Source organism: Squalius cephalus, assembly GCF_949319135.1.
Source record: "Squalius cephalus genome assembly, chromosome: 23".
Classification (NCBI taxonomy): Eukaryota; Metazoa; Chordata; class Actinopteri; order Cypriniformes; family Leuciscidae; genus Squalius; species Squalius cephalus.
The window spans coordinates 27,798,634-27,811,728 of NC_137144.1; the positions used below are offsets into that span (position 1 = coordinate 27,798,634).

Genomic DNA, 13,095 nt, shown 5'->3' on the forward strand with positions numbered 1-13,095 from the left:
AAAAAACTTTTATTAACGAGCTGTATTCACGCACTGTCTGAAATGCAGTTCAAGTTAACGCCATGGTTCATAAGGTGCACTGATACTAAATCACGTGTCTCTATATGTGAAGTACATGGGAGCGGGAATTCACCGCATTATGAACTCGTCACATGAGGGAGTTAACAACACTGTACGCAATACCCAAACCTCACACAACATGTTACGCCCTATATAGGCAGCCTATATAAATACCATAGTAAGCTGAAATGTGAAATGTACCTTGTCATATTAGAGGAAGACGCTGATATCTGGATGGAACTGATGCTTGAAGAATGCACTTCCACAGCAGCCTCGAGTAACAGCAGGTAGGTTATAGTTTTCTATGCAGAATTTGATTTGATGACCGATTACTCGATCCAATCACGTTGATGGATAAAAATAAAATTAAAACAAGCATGTAACGAGTAACGACCACAAACGGAAGGAAAATAGCGGAGTAAAAGTTCCGATACATCACTTAAAATGTACTCAAGTAAAAGTAAAATTACACAATTTTTAAACTATACTCAAAAAAGTACAATTTCTGAAAAAAACTACTTAATTACAGTAGCGTGAGTATTTGTAATCCATTACTTCACACCCCTGTATACAGATACAGATAGATAGATAGATAGATAGATAGATAGATAGACAGATAGATAGATAGATAGATAGATAGATAGATAGATAGATAGATAGATAGATAGACAGATGGATAGATAGACAGATAGATAGATAGATAGATAGATAGATAGATAGATAGACAGATGGATAGATAGACAGACAGATAGATAGATAGATAGATAGATAGATAGACAGATGGATAGATAGACAGATAGATAGATAGATAGATAGATAGATAGATAGATAGACAGATAGATAGATAGACAGATAGATAGATAGATAGATAGATAGATAGATAGACAGATGGATAGATAGACAGATAGATAGATAGATAGATAGATAGATAGATAGATAGACAGATAGATAGATAGACAGATAGATAGATAGATAGATAGATAGATAGATAGATAGATAGACAGACAGACAGACAGACAGACAGACAGATAGACAGACAGACAGACAGACAGACAGACAGACAGACAGACAGACAGACAGACAGATAGATAGATAGCATAATAACACTTCATTCATTTCGTTCTCAATGTAGGCTATATTATAACACACATCATCAGTATTATGACAGTCATTATCATAGAGTTAATACTCTCCCACTCGCGCGCGCCCCCGCCTCTCACTGCGCGTTCACGTCACCGCACAGTGATTATCGGTGACGGAGACGCGCTTCCACGATCGCGCGCGCTCCTACTGATCAAGTGACATTCATGACCGCGCGGCGTCTCCACTGGCGTTAAACCTCAACGCGAGCGTTCAAAGGGATTCAGAAGCAAAACGAGCATTGACTGTGGCGTGTGTTCAGTGACAGCAGGAGCGGGCGAATGCAGACACACGGACGCGGGCGTCAGTAGAGATACAACGCGCAGGTAAGACGCGACGCGAGAAACGTTTGACGCAGAAATGTGCTTCGGTTGTGTTTTCTGTCTCGATTCTGATTGTGTTTTCATGCCCTGGTTCAGATTGTTGGGTTTGTCTTTGTTTAGTTGGAGCTGTGAGTCTCGAGTCTGCATTCATATGAGCGATGCAATAAACATGCGTGCAATGACACTTATGAATGAGTGCATCACGTTTCATGTGTTTAATGCATGCGAATATGAATGCCAGTCGACATAAAAGCAGCAGACATAATCAATAAGCTCAAAACCTTGTGAGCTGACTACATAGACAGCATTATGGCAATCAATTAGTGTCAAAATCGAGTGTGCTGTTTACCTAGTCAGTATCTATGGGCCTTATGCTCGTAACATCTAGAGATATTTCTATATAGACAGCTTTTTTTGGCATCATAGAAAGCTGTCAATCCTAGTGCAGTAATACAGGAGATGTTTACATGAAAGCAATATTGCATGTTTAACTTCATTGTCTTTGATATGCAACTATATGCTTTGCATTAGTGTGAATGTCAGTCTACTAGACACACCTGTGTCTCAAAACCAAGTGTACTGTCTATGCAGACAGCATTTTAGACCTCATATTTTCTAAATCTAGTGGGCCGTTTAGCATTATACCCTTAAAATCTACATGGACAGCATCTTAGGCATCATAGAAAGCTGCCTGTATAGTTAGCTCCCTAGCTAGACAGCATTTATGAGCATTATACCCTTAAAATCAAGTAAGCTTTAAACAACATTTTGAGCATCATAGTCTCAAAAACCCAGTAAGCTGCCTATTTAGAAGTCATTTTGGCACCTCGTAGTATACAAATCTAGTGGGTCGTTTAGCTAGACAGCATTTATGAGCATTATACCCTTAAAATCTATACCATTATACCCTTAAAATCATAGTGTCCGCTTTGAAACCTATTGTAGTATGCTGCCTACTTAGACTGCCTGGATTTGTTTAGCTAGACAGCATTTATGGGCATTACACTCTTAAAATCTACATAGACAGCATTTTAGGCATCATAGAAAGCTGCCTGGATGATTAGTTCCCTAGTTAGACAGCATTCTGAGCATAATAGGGAGCTTAGGTTTTTGAGACTATCTAGTCATCATTTTAAAACCCCATGGTTCAAAATCTAGTGTAGCTACTAGACAGTATGAGTATTATTCTCTTCAAATCTAGTGAGCAGTCTACATAGACATCATTTATGAGCATTATACTCTTAAAACCTACATAGACAGCATTTTAGACATCATAGAAAGCTGCCTGGATAGTGAACTCCCTAGCTAGACAGCATTAAGAGCATCATAGTCTAAAAACCTTGTTAGACATCATTTTGCACCTGTTTACCTAGACAGCGTTTATGGCCATTAAACTCTAGTGATAGCCTGAAAACACAGTGTGCTGCCTACTTAGACAGCACTGTAGTCATCATAGAGAACTGCCTACATAGTGAGCAGCGTTCAGAAATGATTTCCGGTCATCAAATGCTGATCATGTTGCTGGCACTATGACACATTTGTTCAGTGTTTTCCTGGGAAAAGTGTTTTCGATCATGTTGACTAACTAGACGTCATCTTGATGATCTGGCATTGTCCCGGCTCGGGTAAACACAAATATAATCCATTTTCAGTGAGTTAAAGATCTTTAGGAGCCGGAGCGATGGGGGTGTCAAGCTGTGAGCTCTTCATAACTCAAATCCATTAAAGCCGATATGGATTACTGTGTTTCATAACGACGGTGGCCTGGTTGTAGGAGGCTTTATTTGCGTTGAATTTTGCTGGAAATGCAAAGCATCATGGGGGAGCTGGTAGTCGGTGTCATTCTCTAGTAGAACTGGTTTTAATGTGTGTGTGTGTGTGTGACAGTTGACAAATGAAGAAGTGTATGAGTGTTCACTTCCAGTTAGCCTGATTTGAATGTTTGGGATATGAACGTGTGCAAGTCTCACCTCAGATGACTCCTGATGAGAACGCATCACTTTTCCTGCAATGCATCATGGGAAAACTTGGGTTATTGGTGCATTGATTCATAGGGATGCATGATATGAAAAATTTGGCCGATAACCGATAAATCTTTATATTTGAAAGCCGATAACCGATATATCGGCCGATAAATCTAAATCCAATTTTTTATATAGTTTTTGAGAGCCTGATTACAAAAACTAAAGTCTCAACATTTAAAGCCTCAAACACACAATTATAATGTTTTTATTATAATTTTATGTAGCCGATATGATAGACTTTTTGCACTTAACTCTATTTTCCTTTTTTTAAGTGATTCTCTGTCTCTTTTCCATCAGCGTGTCACCTCCACCTGTGTGTGTGTGTGTGTGTGTGTGTGTGTGTGTGTGTTCATGACTTCTGTTGGGATCAGCACTGATGCTGGGCTTTGATTCGCTCTCTGTGGAATGAAATGATGCAACAAACTAACACACTCAGATTATGATCATAAACACTTCTGCACGCTGGCCGTATACTGTATACTGTTACTGTATCAGTGATGTTATATTACGCTAATGATATATATATATATCCCAGCAGTGGAATGAATGAATATGAAATTACTATATTCAGTAATCATGCAGTAATTCCTGTTATTAGACGATCTGGAGAGTAAACGGCTTTATAATGAGAGACTGCATTTCATTATTGGGTTTAATTGAACGGAAACGACTTTCTCACTAAAATTACAAGAAAAAAAAGTCCATCCGTCCATAATTATCTATTTATGAATCCCAAAATAGGCCTCAGTCTCTTTTTTCTTTTTCTTCTAAAAAATAATTCTGATATATAAAAATACATTATTTATTATTATATGTTATTTCTTTGTGCATTTCTTTGTTTATTTGTGAATTTATTTATTTATTTATTTTATTTATTTATTTGTGTATTTATTTATTTATCAGAATTATTTTATCATGAATAAAAAAACAAAACAAGTACATATAAAATGAAATAATGTCTACATATATACCTATTTTTGGCGTTTTCAGATGAAACGTGACGTTAAGATTCAGATTGTGAGGTGAACTGAAGACACACTGATCAGAGGATCCTCTTCTCCATCAGCTCTATTAGTTGATTAGCAGCTGAAACGCTTCTTCCAGCGCTGATAGGCCTCGTCGGATGAGTGTGTGTTTAACTGTGTCTGGGTCAGGAGTGTGTGAGTGTGTGTGAGTGTGACGACGTCCTCGTGCTGAAGCTGGCGTTCGAAAAGCGCTATAGAAATGTAATGAATTATTATTATTATTTTATAATTATTTAGTATCTCTCAGGATACACACTCAGGGCTTTACCCAGACACACACACTCTGCTGCATGTTAGTAACGTGTCATCAGGGTTTCTGGTCAGTCGTTTCCTCATGGAAGCTCTCGAACTGTCGGCTCTGCTCAATATCTACTGATATTTCATATATTTATGTATTTTATAAGCACTTTCAGGCATCAGAGACAGTGTTGGGACGCTGTCTTCCCTGAGTAGGCAACAGACATCAGGGCCATTCGTGACACACATACACACACACACACACACACACACACACACACACACACACACACACACACACACACACACTCTCTCTCTCTCTGTCTCTCTCTCTCTCTCTCTCTCTCTCTCTCTCTCACACACACACACACACACACACACAAACACACACACACACACTCTCACTCTCTCTCTCTCACACACACACACACACTCTCTCTCACACACACACACACACACACACACACACACACACACACACACACACACACACACACACACACACACACACACTCTCTCTCTCTCTTTCTCTCACACACACACTCTCTCTCACACACACTCACACACACACTCTCTCTCACACACACACGGACGGTCACTGCGACGTCTTTCATTAACCTTGGATCGCCTGGCTGCTTGAGTCCAACCCAGTTTCCCAAAAGCCTGATGAAACAATATTCTCATATGTAGAATTTAATGTGGAAAAATACACACAATTAAAATGTTTTATATTCTTTGTTAATCAAGTCACGTCACCTTTATTTATATAGCGCTTTTTACAATACAGATCACAGAATAACATAAGCAAATACCTTTTTTTTTTTTTAAAGTTACTGCCAAACAAGAATGACTATAAATATTGTTCTATTGTTTTATTTGTTGTATATATTTTATATTACATAATCTTTTGTTCTCAGACATTTGAATATCAATGCACAATATTTATACCTTTTAATAGAAACACTTCCCTAAATAAATAACAAGAAAATAATGTTTAACTGCAGAACAAGAATATATATTCTTATATAATTCTAATATATAATTATATTTTATGTTACATTATATTTTAAATGATATTTTATGTTATGTGTTATCAGACATATTTTATTACACCCTTTTATTGAATGTAATATGAAAATAACAACATGAGCATATTAATTGTAAAAATGTGAGCATATGAATTTAAAAAAAGTTAATGCAGAACAAAAAAATAAATAAAAAAATAAAAAAATATATTTAATTTAGTTAATTTTTTATTTATTTTATTAACTATAATGAAATATACTTATTATATTATATATTTTATTTTATTTTTTGTGATTATGATTTTTTATTTTCAATCAATAAACCACACGTATCATACAGAGAGAGCATTCGGATGAGAATAGAAATAAAATTAAAATAAAGTAAAATAAAAAACACACACATACACATTTTATTTGATTAAATATAATATAATAAAATAAAACAAAGTATAATATAATATAATATAGTAATAAATACGTTTTATTATATTTAATAAAATAAAATAAAATATGTATTATATTTAATAAAGTTTTTGTATTTTATTATTATTTATATAATTATTTAATTGTATTTTATTAATTGTATTAATTTAGACAGGACTGTAAAGTGTGCATTAGAAGGATTCACACATCTCAGAGTGGTTTGGTTCTCGCACAGTTCCACTGGTGTGTGTCGTGTTCCTGTGAGGTTCCTCAGCGCAGGTGTTGTCCACACGCAGACGAGCTGGTGCAGGTGAAGAGGAGAAGAGGAGACGGCATCACACGCTTCCCGACTCCCACACTTCTCCATCTGTGATGTTCAGATCAAAGAGAGTACACAACTATACACTCCTCATTAGCCTGTGCTTTCAGCGGCCCCCGTTCTTCATTACTGTACACCGACAGGACAGAACTGTGTGTGTGTGTGTGTGTGTGTGTGTGTGTGAACACTGTCCCCGTTCTTCATTACTGTACACCGACAGGACAGAACTGTGTGTGTGTGTGTGTGTGTGAACACTGTCCCCGTTCTTCATTACTGTACACCGACAGGACAGAACTGTGTGTGTGTGTGTGTGTGTGTGTGTGTGTGTGTGTGTGTGTGAACACTGTCCCCGTTCTTCATTACTGTACACCGACAGGACAGAACTGTGTGTGTGTGTGTGTGTGTGTGTGAGAACAGTTCCTGTGTGATGTGGATCATACCTGTCAACACTCCCGTTTTCCCCGGGAATCTCCCGTATTTCACTCCCGTCTGTATGAAACCCATCCTACTCGCGCAATCAACAATCATACAAATTTCAACCCATTTGTGAGCTCAACCTGGCAACCTATACAACCCAGCTGTGCCGTCGATGTCTGCGCGGGAAGTAGACGCGGGAAGCTGAATAAGCGTTACTGGTAGAAATGGGAAAAGACTCAGTGGCAAGTAAATATTTAACGCAATTAACGCTATACAGAACATATAGTTCTATACAGAAAAAAACCCAAAAAAAAAAAACCGGTACGGTAACGGTGAACAAATTCATAATCCGTGCACGCTTTTGCAATCGTTTTTTTGTAAATTGTTCTTTCGCAATAGTTGTTTGTAATATTCAGTTCATGTGAAAAATTGTGAAATACTGTTCCGATAGGTGAAGCTACACAACAATATGCGGATTGATTACATTACAATACAATATTTGGATGTAATATTCAGTTCCAGTGAAAATCTGTTCCAGTTAATGGGAGTACACACAGGTGACGTGTAATATACAGTAACTCCACCCGCTGGAACGGTTTCTTACAGTAACTGAATATTACACATCACCTGTTCAGTTTTGCAAACTGTAGCCTACTCACAGATTTGTGGCCTATCCCTTATTTTAGAAATCTGTTTTTCTGTATATTGATTTGTTGTGTAGGCCTATTGTTAAGATTATACAACTGTCTTAACTGAATTTTTCTAGGATTTGGCGATGGGGTGTGTAATGTTATGTATGACATGAAACCGCATGTGGTTGAACTGACCATTTATTTTATAGTAAATTTTTGTATTAAATCATAAATCCAGAAAAATGAAAACACTAATTTCATAGGGCCCTATTATTATTATTATTTTATTTATTTTTTTAAATAAATTATTACATTTTATAAATAATGCTTTTTGATTATTAAAATTTAATTAAACCATTGAAATGGAATAGGTGATTTAAGAGGGCCCTAAAAAATATATTTCTGTTAAAGTTTTAAAATAATTGTTTATAAATTGCATAAGTTCATGATTTCAATAAATTAAACGTGTATTGATTAGAAAAAAAAAAATTGACCATTTAAAAGGAATACAGAATAAAAAAAATGAAGTGGAAAAAATGGAATTTGGGAAAAAAATAAAAGGGCCCTTAATGTCATTTTTGTTAATCTTTTAATAAATTGTTGTTAAATTGTATACGTTCAATGATTTCAATTAATTACACATGATTACTAAAATTAAACTTTGACCATTAGAATGGAATCCAGAAAAAATAAAATGGAATGGATGTCATTGAGTCCCTAATCACTGCATACCGTCTACAGTCGCACACTATTCCCAGCAGAACGAGGGAATGTTCCGGAATGCCGCTCGTCATCTTCTGCTGAGATATGAAGTGACACATCATATGAGACATGGCTGTAAAAGCACGGACAGCCTCGATCCCAAGGCCATTAGAGAACATTCCCATCGCATTAAACCCTGAGAACCTCCTGATCCCAGAACAACATTCACACACACTCACTCTCATATCGAGGTTACAATCTCTTCTGAAACTCACGTTTTTGTCCCAGTATACTTTTATTATCTTTTTCACATATTTTAGTAATCATTATAAAGTGGGTGTCGTTCATAATCTGAAACCTCAAAAAGCTTTACCATAAAAACGGTACTTTAAACTTTTTTAACAGGCTCCTCCCCTTAGTGGGCGGAGTCAATTTACTACACCATTTCATAATCAAAATATTGACAAAACGCATATTGTCGGAAAGGTCTGAGTCTCAAGGTTCTGTATCTGGTGACTGTTTTGTGATAGAAGTGATATTGTGACAGAATTATATTAATTTGTGACTGGAGAAGGGTTAGGTTAGGGTTATATGGGTGTCCCGCGGTGGATAGTTTTGGTATTACACATACACAAAATCATGGGAACTTAAATTTTTGTGATATCAACTTCAAATTTGGAACACAATATTTAGCTTTGATTTTGTAGCAACTTTAGTGTGCTAATTTTTTTAGTAAATATATATTTTGTATAAAATAAAAACGTTTAGCACAATACATTACATTTTTTATACTTTCATTTTTAGAAGTGCTTTTACACATTCATTCATTTTTTTGCTTCAGCAATAATCAGCTGATTTAACCATCAAATGCATGAATGTTTCACCAATCATTACATATTCATGTTTTTAGCTACCCGGATCTATAACTGCCACAATAGTATAAAACTCCTGATATTTTAATAACAATAACAAAAGAATAAAAATAAAGCATATTTCGTTACCTTCTGGAGTTTAGAAGGGTTCATTTTGAGCAGGTCCCCCCCCCCCCCATAATCACTGTCATAATCAGCGCTCGTTTCATATTCACCATCTCAACCATATTCTCAAAAATATTTTCAACGTCTTCAAAATCAAAATTATGATTGCTGACAGCTTCTCCACCAGATCCACCATCAATCAAGTGACACTGACACTAATATTTACATGCATAACTTGAATCGCTTCGTCATTTAAAATGTAGTTTTATGACAAAAAACACTTTTTATAAAAAAAAAAGGGTCCCACTTTATATTAAGTGGCGTTAAGTACTATGTACTTACACAAAAAAAAAAAAGTACAATGTACTTATTGTGTTCATGTTGTATTGTAAAACACTTTTGCTGCTATTGAGGTGTGATACGGGTAAGGTTAGGGACAGGTGTGGTGGATTGGGTTGGTTTAAGGTGTAAGGGAAGGGTCAACTGTGTAATTACAAATGTAATTACATAAATTAATTACAGCTGTAATTACATGCAGGAATTTTTCAAATGTAAGTACAATGAAAAAACATGTAGTTACACAATAAGTACATTGTATCAAATGATTAATTTCAATGTAAGTACATGTAAGTACATAGTACTTAAAGCCACTTAATATAAAGTGGGACCAAAAAAATGTATTTGAAAACAGACTTTCTTTTATAAATGTTTTTCTTCTGTTGTTTGTGAGTAGATTGAGGAACAATGAGAAGATTGATGTCTAACTTTGACGATAAAGACCCGAGGTTATGTGTTAAAGGGTTAAAAAGAGGCCAAGCAACATTCATGAGTTATGAATATTTCAGTGCATCATCGTGTGTGTGTGTGTGTGTGTGTGTGTGACAGAAGAGCATCGGACCCTCAGGCTGTAAAACATTCTATTTGGAATCTTTATTTGATGTGGAATGTTTTCAGTTGATAAATCCAGATCAGTGTATTTTGATTGACAGGTGATTATACAGGAGCCGGTGAGGAACACGGATGCTGGGAGTGGATTTCAGTCGGGATGATGTGAGGATTGTGTGTGGTTTTTCTGGGAGATTGTAGATTAATTTGGAAGTATGTCTGGCGTTTGGACGAGATGATGCTGTTAGAGGAGGATTTGTGTGTGTGTGTGTGTGTTCATGTTACTGATGATCATTGTGTTTTAGAGGAAGTTTCATCAGTCTTCTGCTGTATTTGGTTGTGTAATGTTTCATAAAGTTGAGTTTCTTTTCTCAAAATAGAGTAAATCACCTTTTGAAAGTAATGTGATACTTCAAATAATAATTTTAATCTATTACATCGTTACACCAGTAGGTGGCGACAAGTGACTGTTAAAAAATGTATTTGTCGTTGAATCATTCATTAGAGAGATTCGTTCAAAAACGCTGATTCATCCTGTAACGAAACCCGTGAAATCTTTGTGTGAGTTATTGAATCATTCATTTTCTGGAATATTGTAGATTAATTTGAAAGTATGTCTGGCGTTTGGACGAGATGATGTTGTTAGAGGAGAATGTGTGTGTGTGTTCATGTTACTGATGATCAGTTGTGTTTTAGAGGAAGTTTCATCAGTCTTCTACTGTATTGGATTGTGTAATGTTTCATCAAGTTGAGTTTCTTTTCTTCCTGTTAGAGATATGACGTGTTCATCAGGGATGAAAAATTATCATGTCTTTTTAAACCCGTTTTTTTCCCAGGTAATGTTCCTTTAAAAGCTCTTGTTTCCTGATTGCGATGCAGAATTCGTCAGATTAATAACCAGTATGGATCTGTTATCTGATCGTCACCGCTTCTCTTCCTCATGTTGAACTGAATAATCATCTGAATATTGTTGAAGTCATTTTGATGGCGTGTGTGTGTGTGTGTGTGTTTCCTCGTGAGGTTCCTGTCTCAGTGGCGGCCCATCATGCCCTGGGGCAAATCCTCACTGAATGCAAATGGTTGTGCTAATGTGTGTGTGTGAGTGTGTGTGTTTTAACCCTAATGACTGCATCCTTTAGAGTTAAATGGAGTGTGTGTAATTCAGTTCACTGATAGTCCCTGGCTGTCTGAAGAGGGCACTTCATGTTCATTTCCCACCAGATTAAACTGAATTCATGTTGGAATATAATCTGTGTGAGACTGCAGACACGAGCTCGAGGTTGTTAACCTGCCTGAAGGAAACCGCACTTTTTTGTCAATTTAGCATTGTGTTTTATTTAAAGGTGCCCTAGAATGGATTATTTTATTATTTTATAATGTTTCCTGGGGTGCCCTTATAATGTTAGTATGTTTTTTAGATCAAAATTTGTTATAATTTAGAAATAAAAGGCATATTTCCTAGCCTGATTTCATTCCCTGGTTTGAACACTCTGTTTGAAGGGGCGTGTCTGCTGTGAGACTTCAGTGTTGTTGCCCTCTGCTGTGATTGGCTGACATGCTTGCATATGAAATATCTGGCATTACATGTAGAGCTATCTGGAAAACTTTTACTATTACAGCTTTTATACGTTTTTACTATTACAGCTATCGGGATTAACGAATCATGAGAAGTTTTTTAAGTATTTAGATCTATTCCCATCACATAAAAGGTTGCAGTGATGAGCATTGAGCAGATGACAGCCTGTTGATCGCGTGAATGAAGATCTTATCACTGCAACGCGATCTACTGATGCATAAACAGTGTTGAACGACTTTGAGAGAAAGATTATCTGTCTGAACTTGAACAATTACACATCAGAAATTCACATAACCCACTGGTTCTCCAGAGGCTCGGATGAAGGAACTAAAAAAATACTTTTGTGTTCATTTGTACATCCAAACACTGAGCAACTGCCATGCTTCGTTCGCTCGTTTGCAAGCCACGATGTCTCTCGAGGAAAAAACAATATCGCGCTGGATCTAGATAACACAGTGTAAATTATTGTTAATAAAATCACTACTTACCGCTTGCGGGAATATAACGTTAGTTGAAATTGCCCCCTTCGTCCGTTTGAGACGTCAAGAGAAGCCTGGCTGCTTGATATATGTTCCAGGTTAGAAAAACAGTCCGTGGGGAAACGGGCAGAGCAACTAACAACTTCGAATTAAACTGTAGCGGTATCAGATTATAGATAGATCTGCCATTTTCCCTATGATCCTCCTCCTGCTTGTTTCTTCACCTGCAGAACTTCTGATGATTCGCCTGTGCAGTTCCGCCTGGCCTTGAACATGGGCTGGCATATGCAAATTTTTAGAGGCGTACATATTAATGATCCCGACTGTTGCGTCACAGTCGGTGTTATGTGGAGATTCGCCTGTTTTTCAGGGGTGTTTTTCAAAAACGAGATTTAAATAAGAAAGGGAAAACTATGGTGTTTGAGACTCACTGTATGTCATGTCCATGTACTGAACTCTTGTTATTTAACTATGCCAAGATAAATTCAATTTCACATTCTAGGGCACCTTTAAGGATGCAGCAGTTTCCTTCAAATAAATTTCCACAAATACATTTTTACATTTTATTCAGAGAATGTGTCCGTTTGCCAGATTACTGTGATTGGTTGCTTTGTGGTTGTTGTGGATTTCGTTTTTAGGGCATTGCAAGGTGGTTGCTAGGGTGCTTTGAGTGGTTGCTAGGTGGTCGGGTCAAAGTTTGGAAAAATATTTAAACTCTATATACGTTTACTTTCAATTGCATTTAAAGCGAGATCAATTCTGAACCACTGTTGTTTAGAGCTGCACGATTAATCTTTCTGTAGCCGCGTTTCCATTACCCTTCAAATTGCGCAAATTGAAATTGCGAATTG

General features: G+C 36.5%; 1 protein-coding gene across 1 annotated transcript in view; it reads left to right on the top strand.

Moving 5' to 3' along the window:
• Positions 1-1,293: 1,293 nt before the first annotated feature.
• Positions 1,294-13,095, top strand: part of myo9ab (myosin IXAb) — a 106,953-nt gene continuing 95,151 nt past the window's right edge. Inside the window, exon 1 of the mRNA XM_079858926.1 lies at positions 1,294-1,526. The gene's annotated coding sequence lies outside the window, so the exon portion shown is untranslated. The remainder of the gene's footprint in view (positions 1,527-13,095) is intronic.